The sequence below is a fragment of the Haliaeetus albicilla genome, chromosome 3 (genome assembly GCF_947461875.1).
Source record: "Haliaeetus albicilla chromosome 3, bHalAlb1.1, whole genome shotgun sequence".
NCBI lineage: Eukaryota > Metazoa > Chordata > Aves > Accipitriformes > Accipitridae > Haliaeetus > Haliaeetus albicilla.
The window spans coordinates 74,239,368-74,261,277 of record NC_091485.1 but is presented as its reverse complement, the minus strand read 5'-3'; the positions used below and the strand labels follow the sequence as shown (position 1 = coordinate 74,261,277).

Genomic DNA, 21,910 nt, shown 5'->3' with positions numbered 1-21,910 from the left:
AAGCAGAAACACCCTCAAGGAGACCCTGAGAGTCACATCACATCTTCATCCAGCAGGATTTTGGAGGTTTTCCGGTAGGATGATAGAGGTTTTCAGGCACTTACATCCTTGGAATAAGGCATTGAGGAATGTGGACTTGACATCTATTTCAAAAAGTTTAAGAGTTAGTTCCTCCAGCTCTTCATCCTCACTTTTCATCCGGGAATTTCTGCCCCCGTATGGATTTGACATTACCGTCCTCAGCTCTACTTTCTCATGCATAGCTTAAATTATTAGCTGGAAAGGACTGTAATGGCATGCACGGTGTGCCTGTTGCCCAATGGCAAGTTGAATATGAGTCCAGAGTGTGCCCTAGTGGTGGCAAAAAGGGTCAACTGGGTCCTGGGGTGCATCAAGCACAGCATTGCTAACTGGTCAAGGGAGGTGGTTGTCCCACTCTACACGGCACTGGTGTGGCCCCACCTCGAGTACTGTGTGCAGTTTTCATAGAAACATAGAATTATAGAATGGTTTGCGTTGGAAGGGACCTTTAAAGATCATCTAGTTCCAAGTCCGCTAGCATGGATAGGGACGTCTTCCAGTAGATGAGGTTGCTCAAAGCCCCATCCAACTTGGCCTCAAACACTTCCAAGGAGGGAGCATCCACAACTTCCCTGGGCAACCTGTTCCAGTGTCTCACCACCCTCATACTAAAAAGTGCCTCAGTGTAAGAAAGTGTATTGGATGCCTCAATATAAGAAGGACATTGAACTATTAGAGTGTGTCCAGAGGAGGGTGACCAAGATGGTGAAAGTCCTTGAGGGCAAGACTTAGGAGGAGTGGCTGAGGTCACTGGGTTTGTTCAGCTTGGAGAAGAGAAGGCTGAGGGGTGACCTCATCGCAGTCTACAACTTCCTCAAGGGGGGCAGCGGAGGAGGAGGTGCTGATCTTCTCTCTCTGGTGACCTTAAAGAGGACATGGGGAATTGTTATGAAGCAGTGTCAGGGGAAGTTCAGACTGGACATTAGGAAAAGGTTCTTCACTGAGAGGGTGGTCGGTCCCTGGAACAGGCTCCGCAGGGAAGTGGTCACAGCACCGAGCCTGTCAGAGTTCAAGGAATGTCTGGATGATGCTCTTAGTCATATGGTTTAGTCTTAGGTAGTCTTGTGAGAAGCAGGGAGTTGGACTCAATGACCCTTATGGGTCCCTTCCAACTTGAGATATTCTATGATTCTAGATCAATTTTGCGGACAGTAACTCTTGGCAGAACATCACTAAAGCTTTTCTATCACTGTAAGTGTTCCCTATTGTAAAACACTTAAGTGAGACGCGGACTCTCCAGTTTCAAGTTTGTCACTCCAGAGTCCATGAGGTCCTTCTGCATTTGGTAGCCCATCTGTCCTGGTTTCAGCTGGGACAGAGTTAATTTTCTTCCTAGTAGCTACTATAGTGTTATGTCTTTGATTCAGAATGAGAAGCATGTTGATAACACCCTGATGTTTTCAGTTGTTGCCAAGTAATGTTTAGACTAAGTCAAGGATTTTTCAGCTTCTCATGCCCAGCCAGCAAGGAGGCTGGAGGGGCACAAGAAGTTGGGAGGGGACACAGCCAAGACAGCTGACCCAAAGTGGCCAATGGGGTATTCCATACCATGTGATGTCATGTCTAGTGTAAAAACTCAGGGGGAGTTGGCCTGGGGGGGGATTGCTGCTTCGGAACTAATTGGGCATCAGTTGGCGAGTGGTGAGCAATTGCATTGTGCATCACTTGTTTTGTATCTTCCAATCCTTTTATTATTATTATTGTCATTTTATTATTGTTATTATTATCCTTATTAGTTTCTTCCTTTCTGTTCTATTAAACTGTTCTTATCTCAACCCATGAGTTTTACCTTTTCTTTCTGATTCTCTTCCCCATCCCACTGGGTGGTGGGAAGTGAGTGAGCAGCTGCGTCGTGCTTAGTTGCTGGCCAGGATTAAACCATGACCCCATCCCATCCCTAAAATAGGAGTAGTAGATAGGGAGTTATATTCCTCAGAGATAAGGCAATAGCCCAACTTCCCTCCAACCATTAAGACCCGTGATTTTTCATTTATGTTCAGACATAACTTGTATAAATGGTAGAACATAGTACATATTTAGTGTCCATGGTCTAAAAAAATAAATGGGGTATCAAGGCTTCATGGAGCAGTGCAGGAAAGTGAGTAAAAGTAGCAAAAACATGCCTTTCAACTCCAAATGAACTGTCAACTCCACAAAGCCACTTCTAGCATGTTACACAAGAGACCCTGACAGATGTTTCTCTTCAAGCTGTCTCTTCTGAGGTCTCTTACTCAAATATGATATGAAGGCAACACAGTAGAAGGCTTTAAAATGCAAATATGAGGAGGGAAATAACATATGGCAGAAGGAGATGGATGTGCTGGTGAAGGAATATTTAACTTTTGTATAACATTTCATGAATATGTTGAAGTGTGATGCTCTGATGATGTTGGTGAGAGTAGCCCATGTGGTTGTGAATTCTTCAAGGGATAATTTGCTTCAGCAAACTGTCTTCTTTTTTTTTTTTTTTTTTTAAGATGTGTGGTTTTACAGGGTTTGGAAATCCCTCTATTTGGTTTAGAAACAGGTTCTGCAAAGGAAATTTAGATCTTCCACTGGCAGTGCTTTAAAAAAAGAGAAAAGTATCAAGCAAAAGTATGGCACTACTAGGAATTCTGTCCTCTTGATTGTGAGGTTTGAAAGATGAGAAGCTACCAAGTTACACAAACTTGTTATGCATTTCCAGAGTTGATTAGCATATACTGGAGGGGAGCAAATTACACCAGCTTCTAAATAGAAATTGTAATTGTCAACCTTTGTGTTTCAAGGCATGAAGTGCACATTAGCATCAGGAAAGAATTTCTGCTGTTTTGATCCCCAGATGGGGAAAGAAAGGGAAGTCGATTTCCTCTTTCTTCTTCAAGTTCTTTCTTAAACATTCTCTGTAATGCCTATCCAAAAAATTAGCCAAGTTTAAATAACTATATTTAGGTGTATTTTGAATGTTTCAAACTGTATGAGTAAAGAATCAGAATTTCTTGGGTTTCCAAAAGGTCTATTCCATTCTTATGTAAGAGCTTATATTACAGACTTTGTATGGTTTTTCTGGACTTTATTTTGGAGGTTGGCCTATATTTTGAATATGGTCTTTTCTTTCCTGTTGGGATTGCTATGTGTCTTTTTTCCACTATATTGAAGATGCCTCAAGCCTGGAGCATATAATTTTGTCACTGAGCTGTGCAGAGATTTTCATGTGACATATATTCTAACATTTACAGTAATCCCAAATTAATGGTCCATGTTACAAAATTTTGCTTCAACAGGATTTTTATACCATATAGTCACCGACCTTAAATATCTATGAATTTTACAAAAAGTAAGAATATATATAGGTATATGTAAAGATTAGTACATTTCCTTCACAATGTCATTTGAACGTTACTCTGTTGTCTTATGTGGTTTTCAGGGCAGGTAACACTAAACTTTGCACAGATTTGTCAAGAAATATTCCAAACGCCTTGATTAATTGAGGGTTTATTTGCTGCCCTTTGCCTTCAAAACATGTAAGGTAGTAAATATACTTGAAGTAGTTTTGTTTTGGTCTATGTAAAAATGTTCATTTTTAGTAAGAAAATGCAATGATAGATGCAAAGAGTATCTGCATGCGTTGCAATTACTCTTTTGTAATCACACAGACTTTCACTCCTACAAAGAGCAGGATGGTCTCAATGCATTTGTATTATTATTGGATTTCTGTTATTTTTCTCTCCAGCCTTATAGAAGTATAATACTTCTATGAAATACAGCTCTGAGAGTACCTGAGAGATCTGGGTATTTGTTACAATGTAACTGTTGAAATGATGAAATATCAAAAATTTGGGATTTCTTTTTTAATACTTTCCTTTGAGTTCCAACCAATTTTGGAGACAGAAAGCCAGATACTACCATAATAATAAATAAAGTCCTTACATAAGCAGAAACAGGGAGTTTTCATTACAAACAATCAGATGGTTCACAAGTCATTAAAAAGGTTATTACAGCTGAAGGTAAAGGAAATCTCTGTTTCTGTTTTCACCAAGCATTTCTTCCATGCAAGGGCAAATATTTTCTGTCAGCATTTTGAAACATATTCATGTTACATTATTTAGGTTTATCATTGTTATCCTTGATTGGTTTTTTTACTCACAGAAGAAATGTAAAAAGAGGCTCATGAAAACTTTTGCCTTTGAATAAAGTGTTGGTGATTCAAAATGATTGAAAGACATGAATTTAGAGAAAGTACTGTATCAACATCTAAATTTAAAAGGCCAAATTAATCCTACTTGTAATTCAGTCAAGGCTTAGACTCTGTAACAACTGCTGCATTGCATATCTCTTGGATGGATGGATAGATGGATGGATGTGACCCAGGATTTTTTATTTATAATGTCTCTGTACTGACTTTTAAACATTGCTATAAAACAACAGAAGTAATTTCAAGTACAGTAGAAAGCAAATATTAGAATCCCTAGGCCTGATTCTCATTAACTTTAATGCCATTTTACACCATTCTTGCAGTGCGTTGGGGCAATAAACTGAATTACATTAAGCGTATAATGTTTCTAGTGTGAGAACCAGACCCTTTGTATTTACAGCAGTATTACAATCAACCTCACAAAGCTGGTACAACGCTTCCCGCAATAAAGCTTGCTTTCCCGTTTCTAACAGAGGGTTCATCACAGCTGCTTTCTGTCTCTCAGGTTGGAAATGCTTCTTCCTTTCAGTGTGCATAATGTTGGACCAGCTAAAAAAGATCCATGAAAAGAATCTTGCAAAAAACCCCAAATGCATTGCTGAAACTGTGTTATTGGCTGCATCATCCCCATGCTGGACTTAGGGATATCCTACCCTGTGTATGGTTGATCCATGATAATTTCTTCTCAATTATTGAGTGCAACCTAATCAAAACAGGATTGGCAAGGTAGGGCAATCAGGGACATACCTCTCTGCCGTTGCTTTCCATGTAGGAGCATAAGAACAAAATCCCACGTATGGAAATGACTGAAAGAAGAGTGCAGCTTGTGTCATTGGGCAAATTCACAGCGTAATCTCTGCCTTTATAGCATCAATTATTTGGAAAATTTTGGAAGCGGCAAAGAGCATGTTATATTTCAATATTTTCTTTTATCTGGAGAACGCAGTGATTTTCCCAGCTATTAGCAAAGTCTGATCTCAGGTGAAGTAATGAATCCAGGGTGAGGTGAAGGAAGGCAGAAAATAGTAGTCAGATGTGTTATTACGTACTAATGCTACCCCTTTCAGAAGCTAGTGTTGTAAATAAGTCTGACAGAAAATCATAAATGTTTGGGAAAGAAACTCTAGATTAGTCACCGACACAAATAAATAAAATAAAACAAAACAAAAAAAAGTAAACCAGGTAGCTCCAGTCAAAAGTCCTCAAAGCGTTGGGTAAAAGGCAATCTTAATATAAGAATTGATAATGATCTAAGGATATAATTTGATAACATATCTAGCATGACCTACTGGGCCCATTAAAAGACTTGCAAGGTGACAGCCAGGAGTAGATCTAATGTGCCCACACAGGCATTCACGTCTGACTTAGATCTACAGATAGTTTGGGAAATAAAATTTGAAATAAACAGAAACATATTAATACATTTCCATTTATTATTTCTTGGAGTTAAAATTCAGTAGAATCCAACATGAAAGTTGCGTTTTGTTGGAAACATCCAGCTTTGCCTTTTGAAAATACTGAACTATTGCACAGAGTAATGAACAATAATGGAAAAAATGTACATTAATTATAATCTTCCTAAGGAATTCAGATGAAGGATTAAAATAACAAGAGAGTTTCTCAATAAAGGAATTAATGCTCTGAGAATACGTTCACAGGACGTTGTTTTTTATGGCACACAGTTGGAACAAATAGTAAAAAAATCACTGATTATGTAAATATCTAATAAATCTTTTGGGTTCACAGTTTCTACAGAACAAGGTAGCACACACTGTATTTTATCAAGAGCACATATAGCATACTTTGCATGTTGTGTATCCTTGCAGCAAGGATATCTGACCTGCTGTAGATACATAACCCTGGGTGATACAGTCCCAGAATCGGTACAGTAATGTTAGCAGAGCAAATTATCTGTAGTGCCACGTTGAATGGTGCAGCCGCACTGCTTCTAATTCCAAATCTCCTCTGTTCAGTGCAAAACCCAGTGGCTCCGCATGCTGTGCTTTCACGTTGCGCCGGAACGAGGTCCCTATCAATCCCTGGAAGAGAAAAGATTGCTACCAAGTTCCCACAGGCCTTTTTGAGACAAATTAAACTTACCCTGTGAAGTGGGAAAGAAATTTATGGACGTACTGTAAGGCAAAGATAGGAAGGTGTGACAGGTATCACGTACCATTTTGGCTCAGGCACCAAAGCCATGATTATCTGAGATCCTTGACAGTTGCTCCAGAAGAGGAAACAGCAGCCATCCAAACAAATTTGGAAAACATGAAACCATGTAGCAATCATAATGTAAACTGAACCATATTACTTTAGCCCTACAGTGCCTCTGACTGTTAGTCTTATTTTGGGCATGCATTACCTGCAATTAAAACTGCAGTCTTACCAGATCACGACCTCTCTGACAGCTAGATATTCCAAGAAATGTCTTATTTTCAAATAAGCCTCTCTTTTCTGACTCTTTACTTGCAATTTATATTTACCGTGTTTCCCCTGCAACATGCTCTGGAACTGACATTCTCTTCTGAGGTCTTCTAGCCATTTTTTTGATACTGCCCAAACTTGCTGAGGTTGTAATATACACTGTGAGCATGACCCTGGAGGGGGAAGATGCAGCAGAAGGAACAGTATGAAAACGTGAATCCTACTCCTAAACTCATGCAACTATTGGATAGGCTAGAAAACTGAAATCAGTAGTGGTATTTCTGCCGTAAGGACAACCCCTCACATAGTAACTCTGGTGTGAAAAGGTTGGGATCGGTGAGTCTGAGTCCAAGGGTTTGGAAACAACAGAAATTCTTTCTAGGAACGAAACAAGACCTTCAGCTCTTTTGAGCAGAAATGGAAGAGTTCAATAAGAATTCAATCCTTTGAACTTCGTCTTTCTTTCTTGATTCTCTTTCCTTTAATTTTCTTCCATTCTCCCCTCTGCTCCAACCCCAGTATCTAGCAGGCACCCATCTGTTAAAATACAGAAAGGGCTCCCTCCGCTAGTATCTATTAAAGTGCCATATGGCTGAGGTACAGCCTTAGGTGCTGAGCATCATAGAGTGCATCTCTGAGTGAACAGAGATTTCTGCATTTGAGGTTTAATTAGGTAAGTGCTTTTTAAGTAGCATCACAGTTTCCCCTTAAATATTTACTGTTCCTCACCAAAGAAAAAAGAGAAGATGAAGCTGGTCTAAAATACAGCCTGACATGTATCCCTGAGTGTTCCCATCCTTCTCATAATGATTCACATCTCCTTCATCTTCGCTGTTGGGAATAACAGGCAAAGTGGTGTCCTGAGTGTGCATGATCCCTCCCATCCCAGTCTGCCCAGCTTTCCTACTTCATTACCGCTGCTACAGATATGCTTGTACTCTGGGTTACACAGCACCATCTGTTACAGAGGAGGAAGGAGTTGTTTATTTCAAGATGCAGCTACAATATAGCATTATTAAGCGGGGAGAAAGCCAGAGGAATTGTGAGCTTTTAGATGTCACTTAAACTGATGGACTGGGATGTCATGCTGCAGAAACCTACTGCCTCCAAACGAGTAGGAATCCGGTGTGTTGAAGGCAAAAGACCTCTGAAAAGAGACTGAGCAAAGTGTAATTTGAGATTATTCTGATTCTCCCAGCTGCAGGTCAAGAACAAAGCAGAGAAGAGGCTATAACTATTACAGATTTATTATTTCTTTGCTTGCTTGCTTGTTTTTTTCAATGCCACTGTCATTCTTGTCAAGGGTAAATTTCAGTATCTGAGGCAAGAGGATCTCCTGCTTGGTGTGTATGAGGATGTGTAGGCTTCTGCTCAGTCACACTAAATATGATGTCCAGTAACATCATTCTGAAAAAGGCAGTGGGCAGTGCCAAAATTAATTGCTAATTGTTATTGACTGGGAGATCTCGGCTGTGCCAGATGGAGAAGACTGTGCAGTAACTATCACAATTATTCTACTTTTCAAATAATTTGAGAGACATAAAGATAACTCAAAAATCTCCTTCCATTCAATGGATTCATAGTAATTCCCTACAATTTACTCTTTTGTATTTTGTCTAGACTAATTTTTCACTTTTATGTTAAGCGTGTCAAAGGCCTCAGTCACTGTGATATCCAAGACCTGTTAAAAACACATAAATGGATATCCCTTTTTTCTTCCTCTGGCTTTTGTTTAACAGACTTTAACCATAAAAAGGCTTTTTTGATACCCAAAAGTTCTCTCTGTGTCTCCTGGAGCCCTTAAATACTTCATCTCCCCTCTTTTGTCTGTTAATCCATTATAACACTACATACTAAAGAGTAAGTAAAATCTTAATAATTTCCATTCACATAAATGGAAACAGATGCACAATGCAGAATATGTAACATATAACTGGCTCTTCAGTGACTACCCATGATTATCTTCCCTCCCCAACAAACTTCTGTTTCTTTTCAAAAGAAAATGAAGACACTTCTGGAAGTCTACATAATCCCTTTAGTGATGCTGTTCACGATAGATAGTGATAATAAACAGAGAGGAGTCGAATAGATGCAGCACCCTGATAAATCAGACCGAGCTGATTTTGAGGGTATAAGGACAGCCACACTTGCTGGAACAAAAGAAATGTTTCACCCATTTACTGCCTCCAGGAGCACCCATAAACAGACACCTAGGGAAAAGGAGTAACAGATGATGTACATCATAGGATATTCCCTCAGGCACTCTCCAGGTCTCTGATTATTTCCTGCTCAGGGACATCTGATACCATCGTTTGCTTAGTAACTCAGAGATCTTTCTTTGAAATATTTTTCTATTCTTCCCGTCAATCTGTGGATTTTATTTTATTTTTTCTTTTTTTTTTGTGAGGATTGTAGGAGAACATACTTATTAGGGGAGAGGATTGCTTTCCTCTGTATGAAGAACATTATGGGGAAAACACAATGGAAGTCGTATCCATGCAGTAACTAAAGAGATTATGAGGCTTTCATTAGATGGCTGTCAGTAGGATCTAGCATGAGAGTTAATACTTATGCATATTTCCAATAATACTGCCCAAGGAAATTAATAATTAGGATAATCTGGTCTTCATATGAAAATGGGAACACTTTGTAATCTGGTCTTCATATGAAAATGGGAACACTTTGTGCGTACATTAAAAAAAAAAAAGAAAAAAAAAGAAAAAGCAGACGTTATCACTTCCAGGGCACATTTTTATGAAGATAGATGAAGATAGGCTTTTTTCTTATACTAGTGGTTGCAACATTAGTCTATATCTGGTCACTGAAGATCTATTCATAGAGAACATACAGAAGGCAAACCATTAAAACTTGTGAACAGAGTAGGATAATACAAAGATATTTATTTCAGAAGTAAAACATGAAACAAGCAGGGTGGAATTAATTTCAATGAAATCTAGACAACTAAACCTGAACTAGTCACCCAATGCTCCCTTTCAGGCTAATGTATAGACATGTTAAATGGCAATTTTTCTGAGCTATTTAATAGATTAGTTAAAGGTGAGCTGGACTGTCCTCCAGAATTGCTTGTATCTCTCTACTCTCTAAAGGGAAATGAGGGTGACTTGTGTTATCTGGAGCATTTGTATTTGGATGAAAACAATTTAATCGTCTGTGGTGCTCCCTCTTTACTTGTCTGGGGCAGTAAAAAAAGGGACAAACCTGCACTAAACAGAATATTTCACTCACCTACACTAGAAGGATGGTGGGAGAGATCAAAGGGAAAGTCAACTCAGTTATTCTTACCCTCGTTTATGAACAGCCAGCTAAGAACCAAGTGAGAAGGTATCCAAAAGACCTATCAATCAAGGTTATCTGCAAATATCAGAGTGAATTCCCTGACATATCTGCGTTTTCTTGCCACAAGCCTTTACTCTAATGCAGGGACCAACTGCTTTAGTCTCCCTGGTGTCTACTAAAATATCTCCTTTCTGATGGGATTAGGTTTTGCATTAATCTAGTACTTATTGCCGGAGTGTAAGTGAAGCAACCACGTTAAGCAAACTTCCATTCAGTGCTTCAGCCCTGGCACCATCTGTATGGATAACTTGAACATATATATGTAAAAACAGCATCACCCAGATTTAATAACAGCTAGTGCTCAGATGGATACAAAAAATGCATTATATTTACACCTATAGAATTTATTAGTTCTTTTTTAATTAGTTCGCTGTGCAGCAATTTATTTCAAATGCTGTTCTTAATGAAAACATTATAAGTTGCAGTTCTAATTCTAGTACTAGGAGTTTTATCCATTCCATCTCTGTCCTCATTCAGGACAGGTCTGTTCCCTTCATAGTTAAATAGTCTTTTTAAAAGAAAAAAAAAGAAAAAAAAAAAATCTGAGGTAGGTACATACTGCATTTAAATATGCAGGGCTGCTGCACTGAAATATCCATCAGCGTATAAGACAGTAACACTGCTATGCAATGTATGCAGTCTCCTGTTGTGTTTTTCCGTCCTGACAGGTGAGCTTTTCAACTCTCATTTTCTCTAGTTCTGCACAAACCATGTTATCCTTCCACCAGTTACCTTTAAACAAAACATGGAACATACAGTTCCTGCTCCCTTAGCTGAAATAGTGGGAGTTTAATGCTAATCGTGTTGTGTGTCTTCTGTGGGCTTTTTTAGGGTTTATCAGCTCTATTTCCACTAACACATGAATGAGAATTTAAGGGTTTCTGTCACCTTTTATAGCTCTGATTTGCTTGCTCTGTAGTTAAATGCTGCTGCAAGGTGAAAGTCTGGTATTTCCCCATGGCTTTTGGCAGATTCTCAGGGACGGTGAAATAGTAATGAGATGCTGAATGGATACTGAGTGATTTGCACACTAGGCAGCCTTGGCTACATACGCTAGTGTTTAAGCATCCATTTCCTCGAAATTGTCTTTTCCTGCAACCAGATATATTTTAATCCGAGTCAGCGTTTTCCTTCCTGATAGTTAATCCAAGCTGAAAGTCAAATGCCAGTAATTCTGCCTGTTCCCAAGGGAACATATGATTTGCCACGTTGGTGCAAACTGATGACTCGTCAGGTCTGCTGTGGAATCTCTATTAGTCTCCAGCACATGATGTCTTATCTGGCCAGTGTTTTTTGTCTCTCATTTTGGTGTTATCCTGAGTGCTTCCCAGAATTATTCAGCATATTCATAAAGTGGATTTTCTCTCTCCTTCCTCCCTCCACACAACATGAGTTGCCAAATGTGAGTCTGGGAGCCCTGTCTTTCTAGGGGAAGATAGGCAGTGACTGCACGGACCAAAAGAGATGTGGCCTGTTTCAAGGCACGTGAGACTCTAGTTACTTGTCCATGAAGTTTGGGGACTGGAGATGTGTACTGTCTGCCTCAAATGTTAACTTGCACCTGAGGACACAGGGGTTAAAGCAAGTTAAAAAGAAAAAAAATAAAGGTGAATGTTCAGATTGCCTTGGAGCACTCTGAAGGTGAGGTAAGAGGGAGGAAAACAGGCCCTGTAAATGGTGGTGCCTCTATCTTTTAAGATAACATCTTCAAATTGCCTCCATTACTGTAGAAGTCTGATTAAAGAGGTGCGGTGGAAACACTGTCCCTGCTGTTCTCTGCTAGCAGCTTTTACCTGACAACCATACCACTTGCAAAAGGATGAACAAAATCATTCACCTTTTTGTTCCAAGTGGCAACAGCAAGAAAAATCCTGTCCTGAAACGCCAGCAAATCTGGCACCTCTGTGCTATGCTCTCCTCTTCATCCTCCTCATGAGAAACAGGATTTCTCACTATTAACCTAACAATGTCTCCACTTCCAAAGCTCTCCAAATTGTTTTTTAAAAATAAAGAGATAGATGCAAGAAAAAGGCTGCATCTCGTAGCTGAGCAAAGTTAATGCAGCTTAAAGTGCAAAGTGACCTCATGGATGAAGAAAGACCAATGCTATTTTCTTGGTCATTCAGTGCCATCTGTTTAATGTCACTTAGATTTAGATCACGCATTGCTGGCAATTTTAACCTTTTTTTCCAAGGCAACAAAATGAAGTCATAACCCTTCCTGCACCTTGAGCCTCACTCTTCGGCATTTCATTCTTCTGAAGAAGATGGTTCCATATATGTTTCTTTAGTTTGTTACTGGAATGTTATGACAGAAATCCCAAATGACAGGGATGTTTTTTTGAGAAGTAGGATGACAAAGCTTCTACAAGAAAGATAATATGAAGAGAAAATGCGTATGCATTTTTTGGAGGAAACATCTTCTGTGAGTTGTGACCTTGAGAAGAAGCAAGGCCTTATTTTTAAGTGGTTTTGGTTCCTTTTCTTTCCTGACTTGCTTTAGTATAAGCATGAAGGACTTCTTCCTTTAAGCTCACCTTGTTCAGAGAACGGAATTGCTTGTTTACTTATTTCCATATGTCAGCTTTGGACACATCTTCATTTTTCCTACCTTTTCACCAGTGCATTGCCATAGCACTGTGTGCGTGTCTTGGTGGACCCTGGGCTTGAGCAACACTCATGGGGACAACCCATATATAAGGTGGTGAAACATCTGCAGTAAGGTCAGTGTTAATGGTCAAAAGCAGGAGGTATAGAAAAACGGTTGGAGGCGTTGAAGCTCTATGGACCAAAACAACTGGCCAGAGAGAAAGCTAGGAAAGTGTCATTGGGTCTTTGGTGAATTACATTAGCTTGTAAGTTTGTGCTTCAGGTTGCTCCTGGGGACTTCCCGAAAGAATTTGTCAGAACCCAATTTTTACACCTCACACAACCTCAGAATATGCATTCAGGGCTTATGTCAACTGTATGACTCAAATAATAAGAAGTTAGTGAAGGCTGAAAAGGAACTGTGTCTTGGATTAAACATTGTCATGTTAAAGAACTATGTAATGACTTTTCAATCATACCCAACTCTGCCATGCACAGTGTGCCATAAGGGAAAAAATGAGGCCAGTTAATTCATAAATAGGAGATTTCCCCCTTGTGTTAATGTGATAAGACAATGCTGCTGAGATTTGCTATTCACTTGCCATTTAATCAGAGTTGAGCTTGCGATGTTATTATCTGGTGTTGCACATATTCAGTCAGATAATTTTAAAATCCTTATACACACAGTCCTTCTATAGCAGCATTTCATGTTAAGAGGTTAGGCAAAATTACTGCTTCCCCTTTTACCATCTCATTCATTATGTGTCACCTCCCAGGCCCCGGACGTTCCACCTTTGTGAAATGGGTTTTCTCATGATCCCCAAGTTCAGCTAGCAATATTCATTTCTGGAATTTGATATCACCTATTATATTTCTTGCCATAATTATGTCATACTCTACAGTTTTGGCTCCTAGGTGCTGATTCTGATACTGCTACAGACCTTTTTTATAGGTCTACTTGACCTTATCAGCTGCATGCTGCTTAAAAACTTTGCCATATACTATGACACTGATAGGGAATGCATTGCCAAGACAAATCTTTAGAACTCAGACATAGAAATGCACGGGGGTAAATTCCTACTAGGCACATGCCAATCTTGTAGCATGAGATGGAAAACGGTTGGGATGTCTTTTAGTGTAGTGAATCCCAAGGAGCTGGCTTACAGAGACGACATCTTTCTCAAACCACCAAACAGTGCCTGTAATATGGGCTTGGGATTTGTTGTTGTTGGTTTTGTTTTGTTCCCAGTATCATCTCATTTCTTGATTCAGTTTTGCTTTAGGATCAACCCATACTATCCGTCAGATACACCTATGTACTTGCAGTGGTCCCTGAAAGATGCCCACGTACTTGCATTAACATTTGCCTCTGAAACTCCTATATTACCAATGATCTCCAGCTGCTAAATTAGAAGCCATTGATGTCAGGACCAGAAGTCCTCTATAATTCCAAAGTATCAGGATTACTACCAGGGCATATTTCTAAACTGAAAAAGAAATTATTTCAGAGAAGTTGAATCAAAGGTGGTTGCTGGGCCCCCATTGATGCAGTTAAGAGAATGTACAGGAGAAATAAATGACTAAGTGAACATGAAGCAATATTGCATGGGGAATAACATCACCCTGCTATCTCATTTTTTCTGACAGAAAACTCTTGTGTTATTAGGTCCGTCCTATTTTAAGAAGCTGATGTTAAAATTCCAGTATAAGCAGAAATGGCCAGTGTGACTGAATAAGAACAGGAGCTTTTCTGCTGTGGGAAGCTGTGCACTAGAGAAATGTCTAACATTTCTATAATGAAATGTGGATATCATTTACTTCCCTAGAAAGTTAGTGGGAATGACTATTTAAAAAAGAATAACTCTGATGAAAAAACAGGCTTTACTGAACACAAAACCTCATCATCATATAGTACCTTTGAACAAAGGTCTAGATAAAGACTTAGGTCTGGAAGGTTTACAATGTCAGTAATGCAGTTCTCAGACTAATCTGGTATCTTATTAGCTTCAGCTTCAAAGAGGCAGGAAACACCACAGATTTTCTTAGTATTGTATCTAATAAAGTAATTATATCAGGCCCAGACTGAAACCATCATCAAGGTTATCAGAAAGGGAAGACATGGGTGCTCAGAGACCATTCCCCACCACCACAGGTGTCATGACCCAGGCTGGACAGACCAGGGAGTCCTGTTGAGTTCGGAATTCCCTCGGGCTAAATTAAGGTGAAACGACACCAAATGATCAGTTAAACATTTTATTCGTGACAGAAGCAGCCTGAACTTGGGAGGCATAACAGTAGGTAGTGGAGTTTCTCACAACAGGAATCGGCATGAAACTACCTCAGTAAATCATGTAACCCATGGTAACCATACACATCAATTCAGGGAAGAAGGAGATCCCTCCCATTGGGTCACAGGATTCAGAGCAGACCCTCTTGCTTTCTAGACTCCTTCTCAGAGAGGAGCCCGGGGTGGCTGGATCCACTCCTAGTCCCAGAATTGGTCAATGGTTTTGTGTCTTAAAGGGATGAGATATAGGGATTGTGGAAAAGGAAAGAGATAGATTTCACTGGTCCTGGGTCCAGCGTTGGTTCAGTCAGCCAAGGGGTCCAGTTCCAGTGGCCGCACATGTGGGGCTTCAGTTTGTGTCCTTTCATCATCTTCTTGCCCCTCCTTTGGGCGTGCACTGGAACTCATTAGGCTAATTTGGTGTCATGGGTGGTTTGTGCTTTCAGAACCGTTGGGAAACAGGTCTGTGGGCTTGGGGGTCGTTTGGGGAGTAACTTCTCCTTCCCTTCAGACATGGCCATCGGTTGATCTTTGGCCATACATGATGAGCTGCCCTGCTCAGACTATCAGAAGAGCACATCAGAACAAGGAGCTGTGCCGTGTTGCTGGTGTCCTGTGCTGATCGGCTTCTTTTCCTTGCTAGGCAGGGTTCATCTTTAAGCAGAACTTGCCCTACCACAATGTTTGAATCATTAACCCTTTCCATCTCTCACAACAGGTGGAAGAGATTCAGTTCAAATGAGTTAAGTCATGAATTGCACCCCAACTGCAGAGGAAGGTTACCTGACGCAGGGGTAAATTTGATGTTGATGCTCAATGCCGGTGATCTGTTCAATCCTGAACAGATAAGCAAAGTATATCTACCACTTTGTATTGGGTTTGCATGGCAAGGTTTTGGTAGTGGGGGGCTACAGAGGTTGCTTCTGTAGCCAGAAATCCCTGAATTAAACAAAAATGGCAAAATTGAGATGAGGACCTAACATTTGAGGCTTTGTCCATCCATTTTTTTTCAGTTCACAGTAAAGAGGTCTGTTAACCTGCACAGGAGAGTAATTTTAGCAGCTGATAGCAGCAGGGTCTTTTTTCATTTGCCCTTTCCTTTCTTGCCCTCTCTATGCATGAAAAAACAAGATAAATATGCCTGTTTCCTTTCATTGACTATGAAGGTAATAGAAATGACTCACTGAAATTTGGACTGACAAAGCCTCAAGTCACCCAGGTTTCTACTGGTAAAGTTCCCCAGATATAAAAAACCCAAAGATCAACCCCAACAATTTTTTTTTCTTTTTTTTTCCTAGGGACTGTAGTTTAGTTCTCTATTTGTATAGTAGCTGACACAAGACTGTATAGTCGATGACTAGAACTGCTAAACTCAGCATAACTATTACTACAGCAAATAGTAAAAAACCCTCTTTAATCAAAACCTAAGAGTATGACAGAACTCAAACTGGTTTTCAGTAACTCAAAAGAACTCATTTCTATCCTCAGCTAAACCAGAAACATTTATTAAGTCTGTTGGTTTGTTGGCCCAATATATCTTTTAGTTAGATTGTGTCTGGAGAATCTCTCCTGTTACACTCAAGAGACAAGTCTGTAGATTATCTATTTCTAATTTAAATGGCTTTTGCAATGTTGAATATTTTCCCTGCCTGCAAATCAAGATTCATAATCCCCAGTAGCGTGCAGAGCTTGCCAAGAGTAATGGCCTGTGCTGGTAGTAGGGTTTGCTTTCATGTCAAACATATGGTGCCCTTCATCCTAGTCCTCAGAGAAGAAGCCTGTCTAAGGTCCACAGGATCTGATTAGACTGCATTTTTTTCTCTCCTGTACACAGGCATGTGCGTGCCTACACATAAGCTCTCTCACTCACTCCACACACACACACACACATATGCATATATATGTGCATACACATGCATACATGCACACATCCACACGCTAATCATAAAGGAGCACGGCCAGCTTAGTTAAAGGCAGGCATCTGTTAGTGATTGATTTGAATTTCTCGTTTACTGATTGACTGCATTTGCATCATGCGATCCTTTGCTTGGCATGAATGAGACTGCACTGAGGATAGTGCTAAGAAATCCAGGCAACCAGTTGGCAGTTCTGTGATGCTAACACACACACAGAGTTTAGGCAAAGCGTTGCAAGCAGGTTGAGGGATGTGATCCTTCCCCTCTACTCATCACTGGTGTGCTGTGTCCGGTGCCGGGCTCCCCGGGACGAAAGAGAGACATGGAGATACTGGAGTGAGTCCAGCAAAGGGCCGCAAAGATGATTAAGGGATGGGAGCATTTGACGTGAGGAGAGGCTGAGAGAGGTGGGACTGCAGTCCTGGGGAAGGGAAGGTTCAGGAGGATCTTATCCACCAGTATAAACACCTGATGGAGGGTACAAAGAAGATGGAACTAGGCTTTTCTCCGTGGTTTCCACTGACAGGACAAGAGGCAATGGACACAACCTGAAATATATGGAAATTCGTTTAAACATAAGAAAACGCTTTTTTTACTATAAGAGTGGTCAAACAGGTTGTCCAGAGAAGCTGTGGAGGCTCCAGCCTTGGAGCTATTCAAGTCCAACTGGACACAGCCCTGATCACCCTGTTTCAGCTGACCCTGACCTGAGCTGGTGGTTGGACTAGATGATCTCCAGGCAGTGGACATATTGTTGACTGGCACCTCTAGAAATGTTCCTTCCTTTTCAGGTGGATTTCTTTTAATTCCACTTGCAGCCTTTCCTTTTTGAAAAAGATTGTAAAATATTAAATGAACAGGAAAGTGAGAATGATTCCAAAGTGTTATATGATTATATAAAGTGTTATAAGGTTATATGATTAGTGATTTCCATCCCCTTTCCAGAGCCTTTCCACTTGTCTGAGTAACTCTAGCGAATCCTTTTGTGATATTAGAAGGATTTCTACTACTGAATTGGTGCAGCTAAATTTAGGTGTCCACAGTGTACATTTCTGCATCTGAGACAGTTATCCTGAAGATCCCTTTGTAGTTAATGCTAGTCAATAACACTCAGTGAAATTTAGGTCATTCTGAAGTTGATGACTTTATTCAAATGACCCCCACCCTAAAAATCTGTTGGCTGTATTGATTAGATCTGTAATTACCGTAATAGGAGCCTGGAGCTTGGGACTCATTACACTCAGATGGAGATACTTACACCTTAAATTAGCTGAGATGAATGTCATCTTCAGAGGGATACCGTTTCTCATTAAAGAAGAGTGTTTCTATTAGCTCTTTGTGGTGTTTATGTGCATGCAAGGCAGGAACTCTCTTCTACGCTTTCTATACGCAGCACAGCACACAATGAACATCTGATGTCAAAAGATTATCTAAATAATGTCTTATTAGAAACAATTTTAATAATTGGCATAAAGAATGATATGTACGTGGGTTTGTATTTTATAGCTTTGGGGGAGGACGGTGTCTGATCTCTGGTCTATTTTGACACCTTGTTGGTTTACAATAAAGCATAATTAAAACAGAGTGTTTCTAAGGCTTTCACCTGTAGTAAAAAAAAAAAAAAATTCTCAGTTATGGGTTCAATAATAATAACAGACTATTTTTCCATCCCTTTCCTTTGCCCTGATAACAAATTTAACCAGATATTTTTACATAGCATATATACAAACAATATTCACTGAGGAAGTAGAGATAGGATAAATAAAAATGCTACAAAAGCCTGCTTATAGTTTTCATAGTGGTGTATGCTACAAACACACAGGCCTGCTTTGTGGGGTGGCGAGTGCAAAAATACAGTTTGCCTAACCTCCAATGTCTCTGCTGCTGATGTCTATCTTGGAGGTGCTATCTTGGTGCTGATGTCTGTCCTAAGAGGCTTCTCTTATAGTAATTGGAGAGGAACATGCACTTTCATCAAAAAATTGCCTCTTTATTTCCATTAACATTAAGTAGTGTAAACATTTTATGTTGTAGAGATCTACACATGATATGCTGAGTCCTTCCTATCAAGAGAAAGTGTCTACTGGCTTAATTGTATGGAAAAAAAAGAAAACAGACCAATACTTCTTAGATATATTCTCTCCTGCAAAGTACATCAATGTCACACTCTGGCTTCAACACCTAGTCCACTTTTCAGGAAAGTGTATTTTTAAAACTAGGTGCACCATCCTCCTGCTATGGGAACTGCTGGCATTGAAGAGAACACAAAATCTACTCTTTTGCTTTCTACAGTAGGCTATACACCTTATTTTCTTTATAAATTTGTTTTGTCTCCCCACTGTTTCCACTTCCACAATTACCTTAGACTGGAATCAGTGAAAATACACTTTTCTGAGACGAAGTCTACTTCATTGCTGACTATGCATTTTGGGACCACCTTGAGCAGCCACCCTTCCATCAGTAACAACTTTACATCAGCAAGTCTGTGGGAATCCTGTGAATACTTATCAGTTATTCTTGCTTTTGCAGAACCTGTGATCACCCTGTGAAGTGGAATGGATTCTCAAGGCATTTCACATTCAGGCCCTACATCAATGTCTGCTTTACTGATCACGTTGTATTAAAACTGCTATAGTCAACAAACACTAACTGTATGAAAGAAAAGCTAAGTTTTATACTATGTGTTAGTATAATTGTGAATATTTTTTCCTTTTTTTTTTCCCCCCTTCATTGCCTTATGTTACAGATTTTAATTATGTCCCCTGTGTATCTGGGAAATGCTATTTCCTTACCTCCAGGTTTGGTATACAGTGTGTTCTAAGATACATAGCTGTTAATTCATCTTTATTGCTTGTGTTTTTAATGTGCTCCTAATCTCCAGTTCTGCTCATTTAAAACCATGAAAGTCAACATGTTTTGTCTGATTCGTTTTTGTTGTTGTTTTTGTACATTTTAAAAATAATCTAGCTCAGATTCTCATACTGTGCACTGCTCCTTTAGAATTTGCTCTGCCAGATCTGAGCTAAGCAATTTCACAGTTATATGTGCCACTTACAAACACATCAATTAAATGCTTATTTGATCCCATTGTATGCATAGAACACCACATTTTTTTATGAGAAACACTAGTGAAAGAGCAGGACAAATAAACATTAAGACATATTGTTACCAGTTTTTTTTTAAAAAAAGAAAAGACTTAATCTGTTAAAAAAATCAAGCAAAGCATCTCATGAAAAATGTCAAATTCTGCATTAGATTTCATTTCATAGGTTTCAATGCAAGCAGCATTTGGGATTTTGTTCCATTTTCACCCACAATATTTTCTGCTGAAAACATGATTGAAAATGCCATTTAAGTTCTTCTTTAAATGTGTTGTGTACTATAAATGCAGTTTTCCTCCAGTAAATAAAGCATTTCAAAAATGGTTTTAATTAAAATGTCATAGGAATTATTGAAGAGAATTTCACAAAATGATATGGTTTTTATTCTTCATGAAAAGTTGCATCTTTTGACAAAAATGTTTCTCACCAGAAAAAAAAAAAATCAACTACCTCTATATGTTATGGATTTTTGGTTACTGTGAAGGTTTAGAAGACAATAACAAACATTAAACTAGATTCTCACCTGCACTGATTTCAATTACATGCTTCCTTTCCAAAAAGCTGACACAGTCTTCCATCAGTAAAGGTTGAGCACAGAAAATACTCAGAGAAATCTTGCAGCTGCTTAAGCTCATTCAGGGTCAAAACTGTAAAAGTTCTTAAATCAATGCAGTTAGGTTTAGCGAAGAAACAAAAGTCAGTGTTTCTGGTGGTTTTTCTCTAGATCTATCCTACAAAATCTGTGTAACTAGATCATTATATGTAATATTAAATATTCATTAGTTGCTATTAAGAAAAGCTAATTAATAGACCGATACTCTTTTTTCCAACCAAGATTAGTACTGGCATGAAATTACAAATTATGATGCCTACTGCTTTACCTTGCTACAGAGAGTTTACTTCTGAAATAGAGCTCCCTACTTATATCCACTACAAACTGCAGACTGCCTCTATCAGCACATTTGGCAAATCCTATAGTGATGAAAATTATTTGCATGTAGTTAGTAAGAGCTGAAACAAACCCAGCTCATAGCTGATTGCAAGCAAATATTTTGAGAGCTTCGAGTTGCATTTGAACAAGGGATCCAGAACAAACAATCCTTGCCCTTTTGCTAATCCCATTCATTAGAAGCTCGGTGATTACCTCATTAGTATGATGCAGTGCAGAGACAGCCTGATGGAGCTTCCAATGAGCCAGCTTACACAGCAGATGCATTTGGCACCGATGACCCAGGTGAAGTACTTCTCTACTGAAACTATAGAGGCTGCCTGGCTTCGAGCAAGCACGAAATCTCTACATGGCAACATAGACACACTCCGCCTGTTGGGTATTATATATACACTTGGTTGTAACAGCAAATGTTATTTCAAAAAAACACCATTCCATGAGGTTGCTATAAAACAATATATTTATACTAAACCATAGAATCAGAGAATGGTTTGGGTTGGAAGGCACCTTCAAGGATCATCTAGTCTAACCCCCTGGCTATGGGTAGGGACATCTTTCACCAGATGAGGTTGTTCAAAGCTCCATCCAACCTGACCTTGACCACTTCCAGTGATGGGACATCCACAGCCTCTCTGGGCAACCTGTTCCAGTGCCTCACCACCCTCACTGTAAATAATTTGTTCCTTATGTCCAATCTAAATCTACCCTCTTTCATTCTGAAACGGCTGCCTCTTGTCCTGTCACTACAAGCCCTGGTAAAAGCCTCTCCCTGTCTTTCTTATCAGCTCCCTTTCTATATTGAAAGGCTGCAATAAAGTCTCCCTGGAGCCTTCTCTTCTCCAGGCTGAACAACCCCAACTCTCTCAGCCTTTCTTCATAGGACAGGTGTTTCAGCCCTCTGATCATTTTTGTGGCCTCCTCTGGACCTGCTCTAACAGGTCCATGTCTTTCTTGTGCTGGGGACCCCAGAACTATGTATTGGGTTTGCATGGCAAGGTTTTGGTAGTGGAGAGGGCTACAGGGGTGGCTTCTG

At 39.6% G+C, this 21,910-nt stretch overlaps 1 protein-coding gene across 1 annotated transcript in view; it reads left to right on the top strand.

The window, feature by feature from the left end:
• TSNARE1 (t-SNARE domain containing 1) overlaps nt 1-20,253 on the top strand; it is a 482,633-nt gene extending 462,380 nt beyond the window's left edge. Inside the window, exon 16 of the mRNA XM_069780153.1 lies at nt 19,357-20,253. The gene's annotated coding sequence lies outside the window, so the exon portion shown is untranslated. The remainder of the gene's footprint in view (nt 1-19,356) is intronic.
• Nucleotides 20,254-21,910: the final 1,657 nt, after the last annotated feature.